Raw genomic sequence first — 21,974 nt, forward strand, 5'->3', positions numbered from 1 at the left:
TTCTGGTCATGTCACTCCAGCAATTGAAATTCTTGTTGGCTGTCTGAGCTCTAAGAATTAGAGACACTCACTGAAAGCCTCTGAACTCTGTTCTGAGTAGAAATGTAAAAATATCCTCAGTGGAAGGAGAAGTGTAAAATCTACACTGTAGCCACTTTCTTCAAGAACCTTGTCTATATACAGTTCATCTTTTACTTTTGAGTTTCAGTTCATTTCCCCTAAAAAGCAGAGTTATGCCTCCTACCAATTTAACAAGCCTGTTTGAAAAAGTACTTTCCTCTTTTGTTGAGAAGATTGTTACTTTTTTTTCAATAAGCCCTTCTTCCTCAAATGAGACACCATGATTGAGGAAGATGAATTTTTGCTGGTGACAAGTATGCACACAAGTGTTATTCTGCTAATACTGTCTGCTCTTACCTCTGTCTTTGCCCTTGACTACTGAAAGGATTAAGGAGGTAATTACTTAGGACCCTGATTCTCTCTCTCTCTCTCTCTCTCTCTTTTTTTTGTTTTCTTTTTTTTTGTTTGTTTTCTTTTTTTTTTTTTTTGTCTCCAAAATCATATAGTCATCTTTAACTTGCTCAAGCAAGTTGCTTATCTGTGCCTACACAGATGAGCAGCAAGAATTCAGAAGACTGACAGAGCCTTGGCAATGTCTGTAACGTTACAGATCCACTACACAGAAGCATCAAAATTCCCTAGGTAACAGGTGCTTTGGTCAATTTCCAGCACAGGACAGAGACCCCAGTGACAGACACTTAATGTTTCATCTCTGTATTGTTCACTGTGGAGACATGAGGTACCCATCTCAGCATCTTCTAACAGAAGCTATAGTTTCAGTCATGGAGACTGTGATTAGTCTTGAATTCAAGTCTCGTCCCTAATGGGTAAGAGCTATTAACCCAAGGCCAATTCTCAGAATAAGATATTACCAATAACATACTTATATTTTAGTGTTAAATCTATGTACCCACATTAGGTGACCAGAGTAATTGCTTAGAACTCTTTTTTTTTTTTTTTCAGAAATACTTAACTTGTTATATCACTATACATCCAAAATGCAGACCTCCAGCCTGTAAGTTCACAGAGTACTTGATAGCAGTCATAGATTGTCATTCCCTTTGTGGTGGATATAGGTTTCAAAATTAATTGATTACAGCAGACAGAGACATCCCATATGCTCTCTTAATCACCTTATTTCTTCTTAAATATTCCCTCTCTTTTGATGTTATGAGAGCAGCAGGGGAGACTAGAGATGAAGGCATGGTTCCAGACAAGGCATCTGTTTTACGAAAAGCACCAATTGGTAAAAAAACAGAGTTGCTCTATTTCCAGCACCAGAGAGAATTTGAATTCATATTTTAGTATATCACTATATTACCACCTTATTTGAATGTATGCACATCTGGTAAGATAACATTTGATCTTTAATAAGTCATTTTAGCCCTTCAAAGGGAAAGAGAGAACAAGGATAGGCATTTAAAGACAAATAGAAAGATAGGAGTTCAACAATTTTCCATTTACAGAACATCAATGTTCATTTGTGATTAGATTCTCAGAATACGATTATTTCCAGTGACATTAGGAGTCAAAAATCTATATATCCATAAGCACATATGTGTATGTTTGGCAGAACAGAGGACATAGATACGCGCACCTATGCATACACACAGACTAGTTGAAGGTGTCCTTGCCCATAGCAAGGGTGGGGTGAAATTAGGTGATCTTTAAGGTTGCTTCCAACACAAGCAATTCTATGATTTTATGATTCTATGACATGAAAAAGAAAGAGTACCACAGTCAAAAAAATGCAGACCTAGAGTAAACAACTGCCTGTAAATTATTTTTATTTAGTTGATAGGAGGGAAATGTGCATAATTAATGATCATTTTTTCATCTTCTTATGTTTCCTGGAGGGAACATAATCACAAACTGATAAAAAAATCTCTTTATTAAGAAATAAAAAAGATATTAAATGACAGCCTTGAGTAGGAATTAATAACCGCTGGTACTACACTGTCACTCACCTTCCCCTTGTGAATTAATTTGCCATAAACATTAGAAATCTCATCTTTCATGTCAGAGCCAAAAGCATTAGATTTGTATTCAAAAAAGGAAGTAGAGAGTTATCTAGAAGTTTTCTACATTTGTAATCATGTTATTTAGCAACTGAATACCTTGGGATTCTAATTCATTTTTTAAAATGATGGAATCTGTCTATTAAGTTTGTACACCCAGTGAAAGTTTTCAAAACACTAATTGGTGTAAAAGAAATAAAAAGAGAAGAGAGAGGATTTTCTGTGAGAGAAAGGAAGTATTTCATTATGGAGAGTTGGACAGCTATACAGATGTACAATTTACATGGAGAAAGATAGAATATGCTGTCTTTAGACAGAGAAAGGTTATTTTCATTTTGTTTGGTTGATTGGTTGGTTGGTTGGTTCTGACTCTTTTATTTTGATATTCCAATAATATTCATTTCTTATATTTAAACAAAGCACACATATTCTGGGGAAAAAAAAATCCAAGACACAAATAAATGTGAAAATTACCTACCCAAAATGCAATGTACTCGATTCAGAAACTCAGATATTGGCTTCATGTTTGATGTTGCCATGAATCTATTTTTATAAAAGATAAAGTGCTTCTGCTAATTCACACATTTGTTTAGTATTCATTATATTGCTGGCTATTTCCTCAGTTTCAGGAACTCATATATACATATATACATATATATATATATATATACACATATAGACATATATACACATATATATGTGTATATATATATGAGTAAGCTTAAAATGGAACGGGATTGTTCCAGTAATCAATAAATAAATAGTAAAAGACAATTAAACGCTCTTTAAAAAATAAAAAATAGAATTTGTCAGATCCCTGACAAATATTCTACCAGCTCTCTTTGAGAAAAATGAGAACAAAGTTAAAGGCCTTATTTAAACACACAAAAGGTAGGTTTTATAGTCGTGATGAGACTGCCATCTGTTAATTCTGTTGCTGTGGTATACAATATATAAGTCCATAAATTTTAACAAACGTGGCTAGGCAGGATGGAAAAATATGAATTTAACAGATAACTTTGTCTGAAAACTTATTTTTGTAGTATGTTACATCTTAGCTTCTTTGCTTCTAAAGGTTTTTCTTGCAATCTTCTTTAAGTCTACCATGGCAACTGAACTGCAAAGTATTGCATATATTTATTTAAGTTGGCTTTATTCCTGCAGTGGGTCAATGTTTTGCTCTTTTTTGCTGTGAAATATCTTAGTTTCTTTTTTTCTACAGATTTGTATGTATTTGAGTATGCTTCATTAATCTGGATGCACCACCAAAATAATTAAAATAAAAATCATTTTGCTCTAAATAGATGCTTATAGTCTTATGCAGTGATGATCTAGATGGAGCTCCAGGAAAGAAGGTAAATTCATTGTTTGATGTTAAATACAGCTCCAGATTTAGGTATGCAAGTTTGCTGCCTACAGTTCGGTTTCCTATGTGTGTGCAATGTATCTAAACTCCCATTACAGTCAATGAAGAACTATGTTTGCAGTCAATAGAGCTTATCTTTTTTGAAAGTTGGCATATCTGATCAGAACCAAATATGGTTCTAGTGGAAGGAGTCCTTGCCCATGCCAGGGGGGGTTGCAATTAGATGATCTTTAAGGCCCCATCCAATGCAAACCGTTCCATGATTTTACATGGAAAAAAAATCAAGCAGGCAAACAAGCAAAAGCAACACCTGATCCTCAGAACTAAGCTCTGTGATAGAATATGATCCAATTTCTTGTTCTCCTTTTCTTCAGAAAGATCACCGTTTTAATTCTAAATCGTAAGTAGAATTATAGAATCACAGGAGAGCTGAGGTTGGACAGCATCTCTGGAAATGGTATAGTCCAATATTCCTGATGAAAGCAGAGCAGATAGATTATGTTGCTCAGTATTGTGTCCGGTTGGGTATTGAATATCTCCAAGGATGGAGACACAATCCTCTCTTCCAGTGGTTGACCCCTCTCACTGTAAAAAGTCTTTTATAATATGATGTGGTGTGATATGATGGTAGCTTTTTGTTTATGTTTTGTTTTGTTTTGGTAGGAATTAGGGTTCAGAACAAAACATTGCAGAACAGAGTTCTTATAATGTGGATTGCCACTCCTTCAGCTATGACAGACTTCTGTGAAGGCTCTTGAAGCATATTGAGTATATCCTTAGAGTCAGGTAAGACATTCAGGATTTATGCCATTGTTATGACATTGTTATGTTTTGGAATCAGTCTCTATATGCATCTCAATAACTGAATTGGATCAGAGATTATGCCTAGTTTTGAGTTTTGGAAGTGCTTATTCCCATAAAATTAACTCTTACCTCTCAAAATACACGGGTATATTCAAACTGCCCTGCTGCTAACAAAACTTTGTTTTGGGGGAAAGTGTAAGTTGGCCTTAGCAAACAAGTGCCAGATAAGCATTGAACAATTTCAGAATGGATGCTAGTGCTGAGCCCCGTACCCTTTTCCTATTTAGTTTACTATTATAAATGTAAACAGCAAAGCTTAGACAGAAGCTAGGATTCTTGTTTCTTAAGCAATACAATTATGTATATTTAAAGATCTTATTACACGGATTTTTTAGTATAAAGAAGTACTACTTAGGTTGTAAAGGTAAGTATTTTTCAGACTGTAAATTTGAACTCTGTCTTTCAATTCTAGCTATCTTTTTTTCTTCTTCTTCTTCTTCTTCTTTTTTTTTTCTTTTTTTTTCCCCAATCTGTCTTTTTACTCTTTAAATAGTTTTATGTTTTTCTTTAAGTTTTTAACAGAAAACAGGTCCAGTATGCTGTGGACTTCAGGAGACCTTGACTATAATCCCTATTGGATGCAGGATTCATTGCCTTGCTCAAGGCTCTTGCAGAGCTGCCAGAGATCACATCATTTTCTATTAATCTCTTAGGGGTGCTCAAAGGATTAATTAGTTAATGTTTTGTGAAGCACTTTGAAGATGAAAAGTGCTGTGTAAATGCTAAACATTATGAGAAAAAAGTTAGAGAGAGGAACTGGGGTTTGATGAGTAGCTCAAGTATAGCTTCAAAATTTCTCATTTGTTATTAAGAAAAGAGCCTTAATTCTTTCTGAACTATGATCCGGTTTCCAGGACTGTAAGAAAACCTTTAAAACATCAACCTACTCCCTTTGAACCTAATGAAGATTACACATTTCCTCTGTGTTCCTTCCTTTTAATTAATTGTGATAAATACTACCAAACTTGTTGGAAGGGCTTCAGCTGCCTAACTGTTACCTTGTAATGAATATAAAACACTGTATACTTGTGTGACTTTCTGACAGCTTTTGGAAAGGAGAAAAGAATTGGAAATGTTCTCCAAGGCTGAATGACAAGACTTTGAAAATGCCACTATTGCAGCTGGAGCTACTTCAACGTTGTCTCACATTTTGCTTGAAGTTTCTTAAATCAAAAGAACTTAAATCTCTTTATAGTCCCTCAGAAAACTTCTGCTTTTTCTGTGGGTGGACCATAGCATTTTGTTCAAATGCTCAAGTTATGACCACATGCTTCTGTCTCACACGTGACTGGTCTGAGTCAAATCAAATGTGCCCTCAGCCCAGAAATTTAACTCTAACTGTGACAGACAGAAGACTCTTGGGAATTGTCTTGTGTTGCTGACCTATTAACTCTAGGATGAGTTTTCTGAATGCACTCAAGATGAGTGAACCTGAACTGTTTTTATCTTCTTCCTATAATGTAATGTCTATATGGGATCATAGAATCACAGAATGGCTCAAGTTGGAAGGGACATTAAAGATCATCTAAATCCACCCCCCCGCCATAGGCAGGGATGCTAACAAATAGATCAGGTTGGCTAAGGCTCCATCTATCCTGACCTTGAAAACCTCCAGAGATGGGGCAACCACAACTTCTCTGGGATGCACCTTCCATTTCTTTTGAAAATGAATCACATCCTGTCTCTCAGATACATCTTGTCTCAGATTCTACTGGAGACTTTAATAGATGTAAAATCAATTAATGCACCATAAATCATGATATATTTGTAAAAAAAAGATAAATATTTTCTGTTCTGCAAGATGACTTTTTTTTTTTTAATATCATAAGTGAACTTCAAATTATGAATTCTTCATCCTTTTAAACGTTACAGAAAGACCAAAATTAAAATGAAAAGGCAGGAACTTTGGATATTCCCACATTACATAAACATAGACTTTTTTTTTTTCTTTTTTTTGTAGGTAGTGGCTATAATGTGGCTAGAAGCAGGCAAAAATTATTACTGAAAACACTTTGAATAATCACTTCTAATTTGTTCACAAGAGACAACAAGAAGACTATCACACCTCAGCCTGCTTAGGTGATAAATGCACTGAGTTTTTAATTGGGTTACAAGTAACACCACTACTAAAATCACATCTGTAAAATAATGATGTGTTTGAGTCAGTGAGCTGGTTATGATGACAAAAAAGCTACCCCTAAATAATGCTAAACAGTGAATTAAGTTAGTTTTACAAATACATCCTATCATTTTTGGATGGCCATGCTTTCCATCTGAGAATAGCTTAAGACCCTCTGTTTGCAAACCTATTAAGTTCCCACTACAGAAAAACAAAACAAAACAAAACAAAACAGCAGTTCTTATATTATTATATGTCCTCCTAGGCATTTATTTGTTTGGCAGCCTGGAAAATGCTTTTGTCCTATTAATTTAATTGGTGTTTTGAAATACACAACAATTATTTTATTGTCCGTAGTTTTTGTTTGTTTGTTTGTTTGTTTTATCTTTGCACAGTTTGGGAGATTTTATTTATCATTTATAATTATATTAACCAAAAATGTTGCTTTGATCCAAGCTCAACAGAAATGCTAGGATAATCATATATAAAAAAGAAAGTCACATTATCATGTTTTCAACTAACAAAATAATGTAGGATCTAGAGAAAGATAACTTAAGCTATTTATGAAAATTTGATCTGTATGGTCTTGCATATCAAGAGATAAAACGGATAATTCATTAATATTAGAATGGTAATACAAGCTCAACAGAATAATTATCTGGCCTGCTGACTTTTCTCTAGCTTTGATCAGTAGCACTGAGTACAAGAACAGGCAATTACCCAAAGATAATTTCCATCAGTTTGCAGTCTAGGCACTTCTTGAACACTAGATGCTATAGCCCTTTGTGATTTTTTCTTTCATTAACTTGCTTGGTTCCTTTTTGAGATTACAACTTTGCTACCAACAGTATCTTCTTGACAAAATGCTGTGTGAAATACATGAAATCCCTCTGGTAGTTTTCTGTCTCTTGCATGTTACCAATCTACGCAGTCAAAGCTCTCATAAAGAAATTCAGATAAGTAAAATTATACAGTCATAGAATCATTTAGGTTGGAAAAGACCTCTAAGATCATCTGTTCTAACCATTACCCTAGCATTACCAAGTCCACCATTAAGCCATGTCACTAAGAACTACATCTGCACTTTTTCTGAAGACCGCCAGGGATGGTGATTCAACCACTTCCCTGGGCAGCTTGTTCCAATGCTGTACAACATTTTCAGTGAAGATTTTTTTTCCTAACATCCAATCTAAATCTCTCCTGGCACAACTTAATACCATTTCCTCTTGTCTTATCATTTAGTGCATGGGAGTAGAGATCAATCCCCACCTCGCTACAGCTTCCTTTAAGGTAATTATAGAGCACAATAATGTCTCCCGTGAGCTTTCTTTCCCCAAGCTAAACAACCCCATCTCCCTCAGCTGCTTCTCAGAAGACTTGTTCTCTAGACCCTTCACCATCTTCATGGTCCTTCTTTGGACAGGCTCCAGCACATCGATGTAGTGACAGGCCCCAAACTGAAGAGAGTATTTGAGGTGTTGCCTCACGAGAGCCAAGTACAGAAGGACTATTACTTCCCTAGTCCTGCTGAACACACTATTTCAGATGCAAGCCAGGATGCTGTTGGCCTTCTTGGCCACCTAAGCACACTGCTGGCTCATATTCAAACAGCTATTGACCACTACATCCAGGTCCCTTTCTGCTGGGCAGCTTTCCAGCCACTCTTCCCCCAGCCTGTAGCGTTGCATGGGGTGGTTGTGACGTAAACGAGGACCCAGCATTTCACCTTGTTGAACTTCATACAGTTGACCTCAGCCCATCAGTCCAGCCTGTCCAGATCATTCTATGGAGCCTTCCTAACCTCCAGCAGATCAACACTCATGCCTAACTTGGTGTCATCTGCAAACTTACTGAGGGTGCACTTGATCCTCTAAAATATACCCTTCTCATTAAGAATCACCAAAATGACCAAATGTTAAGTCAATTTCATACTAAGCAAAAGACACAAAGCTCAACAATGTAAAAGCATTCCTTTTCTTCTTTATTTTCTTTGTCTATCTGGTCAGTATTGATAATAACAGTAAACCACACTTTACAACTCATTGAGCAGTATGGCCTATTCCTGTCAAACATTTTACCTTGATGTCATGACCCCTACCTTCCTTTCCAAGTATTTTCCTTTCCAAAAATATGCCAAGGTCCAGTATTTCTCAAAGGGAAAGTACCATACATACCAGCCTGATGGATGAGAGGAGAGCAATGGATATTTTCTTGGACTTTAGTGATGATTTTGACACTGTTGCCAATAGGTCCTCATAGAGAATCTATCAAAGTATAGGCTGAATGGGCAGACAGTAATGTGGATTGAAAGCTGTCTGAACATCCAGACCCAGAGGTCAGTGACACAAAGTCTAGTTGAAGGCCAGTAGTAAGCAGAGTACCCCAGGGGTTGATACTGGGGTACTGTTTAACATCGTCATTAATGACCTGGATGATGGGGTAGAGTGCAATCTCAGCAAATTCACAAACAACATGAAACTGCGGACATCAGGGGATCATGTTGATATTTAGAGGGACGTGGAAAAATGGGCTGACAAGACAAGCTGGAGAAACAGGCTGGAGAAATGGGCTGATAAGAACCTCATGAAGTTCAACAAGGAGAAGTGCAAAGTCCTGCACCTCAGGAAGAACAATCAGTACATGCTGGGGGATACCCAGATGGAAAGCAGACTGGCAGAAAAGGACCTAGGAGTCTTGCTGAGCATCAGCTTGAACATGGGTCAGCATGGTGCCCTTGCAGCTACGGTGGCTACAGCATACATACTTGGCTGTGATAAAGTATTTTCAACAGGTTGAAGGAGGTAATTCTTCTCTCATACTCAGCATTGGTGAGGCTGCACCTGGAGTATTGTTTCTAGTTGTGGTCTCCTCAGTACAAGACAGATGTGTACTATAAAGGGCTATAAAGATGATTAAGGGACTGGACAGTTTCTCCTACAAGGAAGGCTGAGAGAGCTGGGACTCTTCAGCCCAGAGAAGAGAAGTCTCAGGTGCAAAGAAGACAGATCCAGGTTCTTTTCAGTGGTGGCCAGTGACGGCCAGTGACAGGATAAGAGGCTATAGGCACCAACTGAAACACAGAAAGTTTCTTCTGAACATCAGGAAGCACTTCTCCACAGTGTGGATAACGGAACACTGACACAGGTTGACCAGAGTAGTTGTAAAGTCTCCCTCTTTGGAGACATTCAGAAGCTGGACATCATCCTGGGTGAGTGGCTCTAGGTGGTCCAGCTTGATCAGGGGATGGACCAGATAACCTTCAGAGGTCTCTTCCAACCTCAGCCATTCTGTGATTCTGTGATTAATGCAATGTCTTTCATCTCCGACATGATATCACAGATGTTTTGGGAAATAGAATATTATAATGTAATGTAATGTGAAGTAATATATAACAATTTAATGTAATGTAATATATAACATAACATAACATAACATAACATAGCATAACATAACATAACATAACATAACATAACATAACATAACATAACATAACATAACAAACATAACTCATATCATCCAAATCAATTTGATGAAAATTTCCAGGCCAAAATATAAGGACCATACTAGATTAGTTGCACAAGACTGTATGAGTAAATGTGCAGACATGAATTGTAAGTTCCATATCCCCACATTGTTCCACAGTCTGCCTTTACCCACAACCGCCTATGCTGTTTGAAAACAGGAGTTATCTACTGTAGCAAATATTATAGATATAGCATATCTGAATCACTGTGCATGCTAAAGCAACTGAAGTTCCATGTATTTTAGTAATTGACTTAATTAATGGGTGCTAAAATATTAGCCAATATTTTAGGTCATTGTCATCATAAATATAACAAAAAGTTATTTCATCCGAATCAAGCAAAGTTTGATTCAGACAAAAACTTTTTTTTTTTCCAGTTAAGATTTCACTAACACATTTTAGTCTTTTACCTTATTATCGCCACAGATTCTGAAAAGATATTTGACAGAATTGACTGAATGTTCCTGTTGAAATTGGAATTTTTTTAAGAGTCTAACTCTGGGAAAGCATTTTGCTCTTGTGTTGACAGCTTTATTCCAACCCTAAGGCATCCATGATAATTATTAATTGTGTCAGATCAGCTCATCCCAAGCAGATGTGCTGTGCAGGGTTTTTCCTTATCTCCCCTGTTCTCTACCTTGGTAAATGACCTTTATTAAATTATGTTTCAAACTAGGAACTCATGACATTTAGATTCTATAGGGCAAACTGAGAATGCCATTATCTTAGCTGGAACAGGAAGGTACTTTATTCTGACTGTATGTAATTCACAGACTTTTTGTTTTGTATTTTAATGCAGATTTCAGTGGAACTAGCGTTAAGAACAAATCAGGATAAATGATTCCTGTATGATTCAAGTTAATATCTTTTTTTTTCTCCTTTATTTTTCACTATATTATAAATGAAATGCTTTTATCTCCTTGGTTGTAGCATACTCATTCCCGTAAACCTTAATAATAAGAAGGATATATATATATATATATTTTACTTTTGTTCTCAAGTACTCTCATGTTTGCCTAATTTAGAAAGCAATTACTACATTTTGAGATGTTTTTAATGATTTTTATTTTTATTTTTTCAGGCAGACTTCTGCTGCCATAATCATGGAATCATAGAATCATTTAGGTTCAAAAAGACCCTCAAGATCATCAAGTCCAACTGTCACTTAACCCTACCAAGTCCACTACTAAATCATGTCCCATGTATCATAAATACCTCCAGGGATGGTGACTCCACCACCAGCATGGACAGCATGTTCCAATGCCTAACCACCCTCTCCATGAAGAAATTCTTCCTGACATCTAATCTAAACCTTCCCTGGCACAACTTGAAACCATTTCCTTACATCCTATCATTTGCCACCTGAGAAATGAGACCAACATGCACCTTGCTACAATCTCCTTTCACATAGCCGTAGAGGGTGATGAGGTGGCCTCTCAGACTTCTTTTCTCCAGACTAAATGGCCCCAGTTCTCTCAGCCACGCCTCATACGTCTTGTTTTCTAGGCCCTTCACCAGCTTTGCTGCTCTTTTCTGAACACATCCCCGCAATTCAGTATTGTAGTGAGGGGCCCAAAACTGAGCACAGTGCTCAAGGCATGATCTCACCAGTTTCAAGTACAGAGGGACAATCATTTCCCTAGTCCTGCTGGACACTATTTCAATACAAGCCAGGATGCCATTGGCCTTCTTGGCCACCAGGGCACATTGCCGGCTCATGTTCAGCTGGCTGTCGACCAACACTCCCAGGTCCAGTTCTGCCTGGAAACCTTCCAGCCATTGTTCCCCAAGCCTGCATCAGGCTTCATTCCCCTGCATCAGGTTATGACTCAAGTGCAGCACCCAGCACTTACCTTTGTTGAAAGACAGACAGGTGGATGCAGCCCATTGATCCAGCCTATTCAGATCCCTCTGTCTAGCCTTCCTACCCTGAAGCAGATCAATGCTCCTGCCTAACTTGGTGTCATCTGCAAACTTTCTAAGTGTGTACTCAATCCCTTCGTCAAAATTACAGATCAAAATATTAAACAAAACTGGCCCCAATACCAAGTGCTGGGGAATATCACTTGCTACCAACTGCCAAGTGGATTTATCTCCATTCACAGCAATCCTTTGGGCCTGACCACCCAGACATTTTTTTTTTTTTATTATTTTATTTTTTACCCAGCAAACAGTACATCCATCTAAGCCATGAGCAGCCAGTTTCTCCAGCAGTATGCTGTGGGAAACAGTACGAATTGATTTGCTAAAGTTCAATTAAATAATATCCACATCCTTTCCCTTATCCACTAAGTGGTTCATCTTCTTACAGGATGAAAATGCTCTCATGAAATTCTTCCAGATTTTCACTCTGACAAAAAATATCCAGTAAGGACATTTCTGATCTTTGGGCTTATGTGAAAGAATAAAAGCAAAGCTAGGGGCAAGAGAGGTGTTCAAGAAGAGTTACTACCGCTCAGGGACCATTACTTCAAAATGACATTACGTCAGAGTACAAGAGTGTATTCTGACTATCATCATCTCTCATGGTCAGTGAATTCTGAGCTATCTTTCAGATAGGTGATCATCTGAAGTAAGATGCCAATACTTTTGAGATGGGTGATTTTCAAATGGCACTATTTTAAGTATTTTCTGACAGATCTTAGAAGCTGCATAAAGAACATATTGACTTTATTAATGTTTCTGGTCAGTTCTGCAGGTTTGGCCATTAAGATATGCCCTTTTCTCTCTGCCCTATGAGGAATGCCTTGATGAAGATCAGTTAACTCTTAGATGTAAATTTTCCTTAATAAATCTATCAATTTATCCAACTTAACAGCTATAACCTGAGCTTTAAATTGCTTATTTTTGTTGTATGTTTGGTCTATGTTTCATTACAGGTTTCTGTAATTCCCTAGAGGTGTGATTTTATTTAAAATGTAATCTTCTGCCAATACATACAATACTACTATTATCCCCAGAGGCATTCTGTCCTTTGCTCATTTTACAGTCTTCCTGGATCCCAGGACAAATCTTCTCCGATGGCCTGACTAAAGTAAGAATAGGACTTTTTTCTTTTCTATACAGGAGAAATTATTTTTAGATTTACAAGGTCAATTCTACTGTTTTAAACTTTCAGTTAATGTAATAAATGAAAAATGTCAGAGGAAAGATTGACTGTATGAGTCAGGCTGTAAAATCATTCTGTCAGGTAAAACAGCTGAAGAGACATGTCATTATCATCTATCATTGGATGTGTTAGTGATGCATATATGGGTGATATGTTTATATATTTTTTATTTTTTTTAAAATCATTACGGGCTATATAAAGAAAACAACTGAAATATTTTTGATCACATCAGAGTGTAAAAATCATATTGAAAAGAAAACATCAGTGCCTTAGAAACTGACATGGAAAACAATAAAAAATAAAAGGCAAAACTATAAAGGTTTGAAAATTATCATTAGTGCAATTGAGATAAGTATGACATATCTATTTCAGCTCAAAGGAAAAAATGAGAACTTTCATGAGTTTTCAGTACTCTAGTATGTCATCAAATATACATGATTTAGATAGACTTTTTACACAGGCAAACAGTGATGGGTAAAGAGGGGTTAAAACTAAAAGAACGGATATTTGGATTAGATATTAGGAGGAAATTCTTTACTCTGAGGGTGGTAGGGGACTGCAACTGGCTGCCCAGAGAAATTGTGGATGCCCCATTTCTGAAGGTGTTCAAGGTCAGGTTGGATGGGGCCCTGGTCAACCCTGCCCAATGCAGAGGGGTTGGAACTAGATGATCTCTATAGTCCCTTGCAATTCAAGCCATTCTATGATTTTCAGCATGAAACAAGCAAACAAAAGCCCTCAGTCTCAGCAACAAGCAAATATTTGTAGCTTTAACAAACAATCTAATCACAAGAGTCTACTTATGTTACAGTATGTCTAACATCCACCTGAGGCATTTCAGTAATAGTTCCCAGTTCCCTGTCATTCATTTCAGCTTTTGTGTTACTTATATGCTGTAGGCAAATTTAATAAAACAATAATTTAGGGATTTGAATTAATTATACTTTAAATAGTTAAATATTTGGTTACAGATTAGGTCCAGTCAGTATTCCCTACTGTTCTATTAATAGTCTTCTATTCCCATTCTTGAAAAAAAAAAAATCTTTATGACTTATTACAAAGTCTCGGAACGATCTCACATGGATCATGGACTTGGAGCAATCTCACATGGACCGTCTTAACTAAGAAAAAATTGAATAGGCTTTTAGCCAATGTCACCTCAATTATATCGTCATCACTGTTTTAACATTAGAACATGAAAGCTGGTGATAGGTTTGCTTTTCTCAGGGTTTATTTTTCAACTGTAGCGTTGACATGGAACTGAGCTACTGCATGAAAAGTATCTGACTTGATACATTGTCCTGGTTCCAGTTAGGACAGAGTTAATTTTCCTCATAGTAGCTGGTAGGGTGCTATGTTTTGGATTAGGATGAGAAGAGCGCTGATAACATGCTGATGTTTTAATTGTTGCAGAGCAGTGCTTACACCAAGCCAAGGACTTTTCAGCTTCTCACACTGTCCTGCCAGCAAGCAGGCTAGGGGTGCAGCAGGAGCTGGGAGGGGACAGACCCAGGACAGCTGACCCAAACTGGCCAAAGGGGTATTCCATACCATCTGATGTCATGCTAAACAGTATATAGGGGTGGCTAGCCAGGGTGGGGGGGTTGGCTGCTCTGGGATAGGCCAGGCATTGGTCAATGGGTGGTGAGCAATTGCATTGTGCATCACTTGTTTTTTACACATTATTATTATTAATACTATTATCATTATCACTATTATTATTATTGTTATTATTATATTATTATATTCCTGTCTTAATAAACTGTCTTTATCTCAACTCACAGGCTTCACTTTCCCGTTTCTCTCCCCCGTGCCAGAGAGGGAGGGGAGAGGGTGAGCAAATTGCTGTGTGGTATTTAGCTGCCAGCCGGGTTAAACCACAACATACATCTAAAGTGATTGGGCCAGCTTCCTATCAGGAGTGGAATTAAAAATTTGCTATTACAAAGAATGACCTCAGTCATCCCCTAACATTACTAAAAATGATTACTTTTATGAAGTACACAGAAGAATATATTATTTTTAAGTTCATATTTCCATTTTAATGTGCATTTATGTTCCAAATGTTCCAAACTGGAAGGCCCATTCCAACATCAAATATCCCATGTAGATTGTTAATACCATATATTTCCAAATGATACTGAAATTAACAGTAGTTTCAATGTCTCTGTCTATATATATATGTCATGTATATTTCATCACTTCTAATTCTGAACAGAAACCTCAAATTCTCATTGTTCTCTAGATTGAATGCAGACACTGTGCAAGATACTCCATTTCTTTTGGGAAAGAAGGGGAAAGAACAATATTCTAATAGCCAACAGTCCAATCTATGTTAAGTAATAAAGTACCTTATTGTATTTCTGAGATTATCTTTACCATTAGTATTAGAAATCATATAAAATAGCTCATATCCTTCAGGTTGCTGTATTGAGTTTGCGTGGCAAGGTTTTAGTAGTGAGGGGCTGCCTCTCTGAGAAGAATCCAGAAATGCCCCATGTTAGATAAAGGCCAGTTTCAGTCAGCTTCAAGGGGACCAGCCACTGGCTGGAGCTGAGCCACTAAAGCGATGTTGTTTGCACCTCTGTTAGAGCAGATCTAAGAAAGGAAAAAACAAACAAACAAACAAAAAATACTGCTATGCCACAGCAACTGAGAGAGAGAGGAGTGAGAAACAGCCTTTCAGACCCCAAAGTCAGTGAAGGAGGAGAAGGATATGCCACAAGCACGGTAGCAGAAATTCCCCTGTGGCCTGTGGAGAGGCCCATGGCGGAGAAGGCTGTCCCTTTGCAGATACTATAAGATAAAATTATACATATATATATATATATATATTCTGTTCTGGCAAATATAACACTGAACTCATAGCTCCTCTGTATCCTTTGGACCAAACACTGGAGACCAATCAGAATGAATAAATATTGAGACATTTCAATTAGTATGAGATGTTTCTAGGTTTTAGGTAACTAAATAAAACTCATAGGCTGGATGTTTGTTTAATTAATCTCAATTAATTTCCAAGTAATGTGAAAAGTGATGTCACTGCTTTTCCAAATAGTTGACTTGCCACTGAAGTAACAAGAACTAAAGTAGAGGGCTAGTGGACTCTTAAGTGATTTTTCATTTTAGACACTCAGAAGTGAGTAAGCTGAAAATAGAGACTTTTTTTTTTTTTTCTTTTTTTGGACAAAAGTGATAAAGTAAGCAAGCAACCAAGAGTTTGCATTGATTTTTTTCTTAATGTATTCTTATGTTATAAGGCTACACTAAAATTTCAGATTTTATCTCAGATGTTAGGTTTTTTTCCTCCTTACAGACTTCCTTAACTCCCTTTGGAGTAATTTTTTAGCATTTTTTTTCCTTTTTCTTTTTTCTTTTTCTTTTTTTTTTTTTTAATTATTCTGCTTTCAGTAACTACTAAGAGAACTACCAATACATATATATATATATTTAGAATAAATGGTTCTACAAATAATAATAATAAAAAAAAAGGAATGAAAAATGAAACATCTGGAAACCCGTCCAATAATCTACAGGTTTCCTCCATGTGAGATAAATAATGTTTATTTATTTTATTTATTTATTTTCTCAGTTATCTCATTGGAGGCTCCACAGAGCTTCATTCAATCACTGATGATCTATTTCATTAGAGATTTTATTCCATAATTTTCAAGAAAACTTTAAAAATAAAAAGCCTACCAAAAAGTAGCAAACAACAATTTTTTGTATATTAGATTTCTATCACTGTTCTTCTTCACATTTCTCTAACCTTGAGCTTTACAAGCCAAGAAGATGAGCTAAATATGACTAGGGCAACAAGAAAAAAAAATGTGATAGGGAAAACAGTCTAAACATGGAAGTGCACAGATTTCAGTTAAAAATGAAGACAGCTACTAAAGCTAATGATCTGTACCTTTTAAAAATTCATGAAGGGATTATGTATGTGCAAACTCAGTAAGAAATGCTGCATACTCCTTCACTACAATCTAAGCAAACTACACTGGCTTTTCTGGCTCCCACCAGATCACCTACTCCTGTATGAGCTCCTCTCTACGGGCTACAGGATATAGAATCTGCTCCTGTGGGGGCTCTCCATAGGTCGCATCCTCCTTCAGGCCAGATCCACCAGGTCCACTGTGGTGTCCTCCACAGGCTGCAGTGTGAAGATCTACTCTGCCGTGGGACCCATGGGCTGCAGGGGGACAGGCTGCTCCATCAGGGACCTCTCCACAGTCCGCAGGGAAACTTCTGCTCCAGTGTCTGGAGCACCTTCTGTCCTCCTTCTGCACTAACTTTGGTATCTACAGGGCTGGTTCTCACTCCTTGCTCTCCCAGATGCTGTTGTGCAGCAATTTATTTTTATTTATTTTTATTTTTATTTTTATTTTTATTTTTATTTTTATTTTTATTTTTATTTTTATTTTTTTTATTTTTATTTTTATTTTTATTTTTATTTTTATTTTTATTTTTATTTTTATTTTTATTTTATTTTATTTTTCCTTTTCTTAAACCTACTCTCAGAGGTACAAAGAACATCGCTTATTGGCTCAACTCTGACCAGCAACAGATCCCTCTTTTGGAGACTGATGGAACTGGCCCTTATCTAACATGGAACAGCTTCTGGATTCTTCTCACGGAGGCCAATCCTGCAGCCCCCCGAAACTCTTGCCATGTGAGCCCAGTACAGGGACCTTCATAGATCACCTAGTCCAACTGCCTGACCACTTCAGAGCTAACAAATTAGCGCATATTATTGAGGGCATTATCCAAATGCCTCTTGAACACTGACAGTCATGGGACATCAACTACCTGTCTAGGAAGCCTGTTTCAATGTTTGACCACCCTCACAGTAATGCAATTCTTCCAAATATCTAGCTTGAACTTTTCTTGTTGCAGCTTTGTGCCATTCTCGTGTGTCCTGTTGTCGGTCACCAGGGAGAAGAGATAAGCACCTCCTTATCCATGTCACCTCCCCAGGAAGCTATAGAGAGTAATGAGGTCACCTCTTAACCTTCTTTTCTTTAAACTAGACACCCCAGGTATTCAAGTTTCTTAACATGATTTTTAAATTGTGGAACCCAGAATTGTCCACAATATCCAAGGTGAGGCTGTACCAATGATAAATAGAATAAGGAGAATCATCTCTTTAGGCCTGCAGGCTATGCTGTATTTAATGCACCCCAAAATGCACTTTGCCCTCTTGGCTGCCAGGGCACACTGCTGACTCATGATGAGCCTACTGTCGACCAGCACCCCAGATCCATTTCAACAGAGATGCCTTCTTGTCTCCCTTTCTGTACCTGTGCCCAACATTCTGTTCCAGGTGCAGAACCTGACATTTTCATTTGTTGAACTTCATGCTGTTGCTGACTGCCCAATGCTCTAATCTATCTAGATCCTTCTGCAAGGCCTCTCATCCCTCCAGAGAGGCAACAGCACCTCCCAGTTTAGTATCATCAGCAATCTTGTTAATGATGCATTCAACTCCTTCATCCAGATCATTGATAATAGTGATCAGGACTGGCCCTAGAATTGAGCCCTGGGGAGCACCGCTAGTGACTGGCCAGATGTGGCAACCCCATTCCCTACCATCCTTTCAGCTCTGCCATTGAGCCTGTTCATCACCCAACATAGTGTGAACTTGTTTATCCTGGAGTTGGACAATTTATCCAGAAGGATGCTGTGAGGGACTGTATCATAGGCCTTACTAAGATCCAGAAAGTTTATGGCCACTACCTTTCCTTCATCCACCTATTGGGTGATTTTATCATAGAAGGAAATCAAGTTACTAAAAAAGGACTTTACTTTGATGAACCTATGTTGACTATGCCTGATAATTGTTTTGTTCTTTATCTGACTTTCAACACCCCCTGGAATAATCTTCTCCATAACTTCGTCAGGCACTTAGGTTACGCTAAGAGGTCAGTAGTTTCCCGTGTCTTCTCTCATGCCTTTTTTGTAGAGAGATATAACATTTGGTAGTTTCAAGTCAGCAGGGACCTACCCAGACTCCCAAGACCTGTGGTAAATTTTTAAGAGGTGTACAGCTATAAAATCTGCTAACTCCCTCAGTACTCTGGGGTTATTCTTGTTGGGCACGATGGATTTATGAATGCTGAGCTTTTCCCTTACAATTCCGCCATGAATGGAAAGTCACTGTTCCCTCAGTTATGGTCCTCTATCTCTAAGGACTGAGTAGGCCAAGATCTGTCATTACTATTAAAAACTGAGGCAAAAACAAAACAAACAAACAAACAAACAAAAAACATTAAATGCCTCTGCCTTTCCCTCATCCTTACTTGTTAGTTGATCATCTGCTTCAAGTATCAGTCTACTGCTTTCCTTTGACCTCCTGTTCCTGTTGACACACTTAAAAAAAACTTTTTTGTTGTCTGACAGCTCACTGACCGCTATTCTTTTAGTCTGCACTGAGAATTGTGTGTGTTCTTCCAGTAAAGGACTGTCCATAACTGTAGAGATCAGGTGTATTCTTTACTGCTTATAATTCTCTAGAATGGTTTATTCTAAGGGTTTATTCAGACTAAGAAGGTTGCAGAACTAGGCGGGGATGGCTAGTGTGTTCCTGTGATATAATGAACTAATTCAGCATCGAAACTCCTGTTTTCCTCTAACTCTATTATTTCACAGGGGGAAAACCAAATCAAAATAAAACAAAATCCAAACATAAAATAAATCTAAAAGATGGAATCACGTTTTTTTAAAAAAAATTGCTTTCCAGTGTTTTGTTTTCACATTACATATCTTTCACTTTGTTTTTGCATGCTCACAGATGGTTGCTGATGACAATGGTGAGAAGTGGTTACAATGGTGTGAACTGTATACAGATTCTGTCACACACAAGGGTTTTTGTTCACAGTTTAAAAATAAATATTTTTAAAGGTTTCCAAATAATGGAAATTAATACAATTGCATTTTAAAATAATAATAATTAATACTACTACTACTAATAATAATAATGCTTAACATCTGAAATATATATTCTAATACGTTAAATATATATATATATAGTAAATATTTGGCAGTTCTTGTTAGCTATGGCTGTGAGTGTCTTCACTTGATGACTGTTTGACATTCTTATTTTCCCCTTTCAATTTTTCCAGCCTCAATTTTTCAAGGTATAGATTATACATAATAAGTAAAAATAATATTCTAAAATGTGCTTTATTTAGAATGCATCTTTTTAATATACATATTCACATTACAGACAGAAGTTACTAATTATGATGTCTCACAAATAAAATTGAGACCTCAACAAAAGAAAAAACTGCTTTATAATAATTGATTATGCAAGATTCATGTTTAAAAGGTGGTTTAATGGGTTTACATGGCAAGATTTTAGTAGTGGGAGGCTGCAGGGGTGGCTTCTGTGAAAAGAATTCAGAACCTGCCCCATGTCAGATGAGAAACAGTTTCAGCCAGCTCCAAAAAGGAACCCGGCACTGGCCAGAGCCAAGCAAATGAGCAATGTTGTTTGTGCCTCTGTAAGAGCAGATTTAAGAAAGGGACAAATGATAATAAAATGCTGCACAACAGCAGCTGAGAGAGCAAGAGACAGCCCTGTAGACACCAAGGTCAGTGAAGAAGGAGGGCAGGAGGTGCTCCGGGTGCTGGAGCTGAAGTTGCCCTGCGGCCTATGAAGTGGACTGTGGGGGAGCAGGTAGATATGTCCTGAGGGAGGCTGCAGCCTATGGAGAGCCTCCACAGGAACAGACTTTGGGTTGGAGCTGCAGCCCGTGGAGAGGAGCCCATGCAGGGACAGGTGATCAGGGGGGAGCTGCTGCCTGTGGGGGACCCGTGTTGGAGCAGTTTGCTCCAGACAGATGGACCCCATGGTACGGAGCTGTGCTGGAACAGTTCTTGAAGAGCTGCTGCCTGTGGGAAGCCTATGCAGGATCAATTTGGTAAGGATGCCACCCCATGGGAGGGACCCCACATTGGAGCAGGGGCAGAGAGTGACCATGAAGGAGCGGTGGAGATGAAGTGTTACAGACTGACCACAGTCCCCATTCCCTGTTCGCCTGCGCTGCTCTGGGGGAAGAGGTATAAAAGGGTGGATAGGGGGAGTGTTTTTAGTTTGCTTTTAGTTTCTCACTGCTCTAGCTCATTAGTAATAGGAAATAAATTACATTAATTTCTCAATACTGAGTCTGTTTTTTCCATGATGATAATTGTTGAGTGATCTTTCTGTCCTTATCTCAACTCTTGAGCCCTTTCCATCGTATTTTCTTCCCCTTTCCCTTCGAGGAGGAGGAATGAGAAAGCGGTTGTGGTGGAGTTCAGCTATGTAGTAGGGTAAAACCACTGCAGATGGTAAAAATGATCTCTGAGCACTACTTCATATTTGTTTCATATATTTTCAGCTATGTTACTCTTGACTCATTAACTGAATTCCCAATAATGTGAAAAGGAAAATAATCCTCAAATCCTTATAATTTCAAAATGGGTTTCAGATATAAGTATCTTTCTGTCTGTAGCAAACTACTGCAGCAATAAAAAAAAGATAGAATTAATAGATTTTTAACATACATTAGTTATTCTTAGAAATCCAATATAAAATTAAACTCATGTGGAAATTGGAGATTTTTGCATTTTAAACGTAAAAAATAGTGGAAATAATAGCCAAATACAATGGATAAAGTTGGTGTAAGGTTAAATTCAGATATTGCTATAAGATGGCATGAGTCTTTGCAATATAAAAAATATCTTTATTAAACTTTTTTATAATATACTGCATTGATTTTGTTACAATACTTCTAGTCTTTGTATATCAGAATATCTGGGATAACATTTACAGAAATATGTGGTCAAATAGCCACTTCCCATTGTACAGAAGAAAGTGAAGATCTAAACTTGTTCAAAAAAAATTCTTATGTAAATTACGAAACAGAGCTGAA

The sequence above is a fragment of the Anser anser genome, assembly GCF_964211835.1.
Source record: "Anser anser genome assembly, chromosome: 1".
NCBI classification, from domain to species: Eukaryota; Metazoa; Chordata; class Aves; order Anseriformes; family Anatidae; genus Anser; species Anser anser.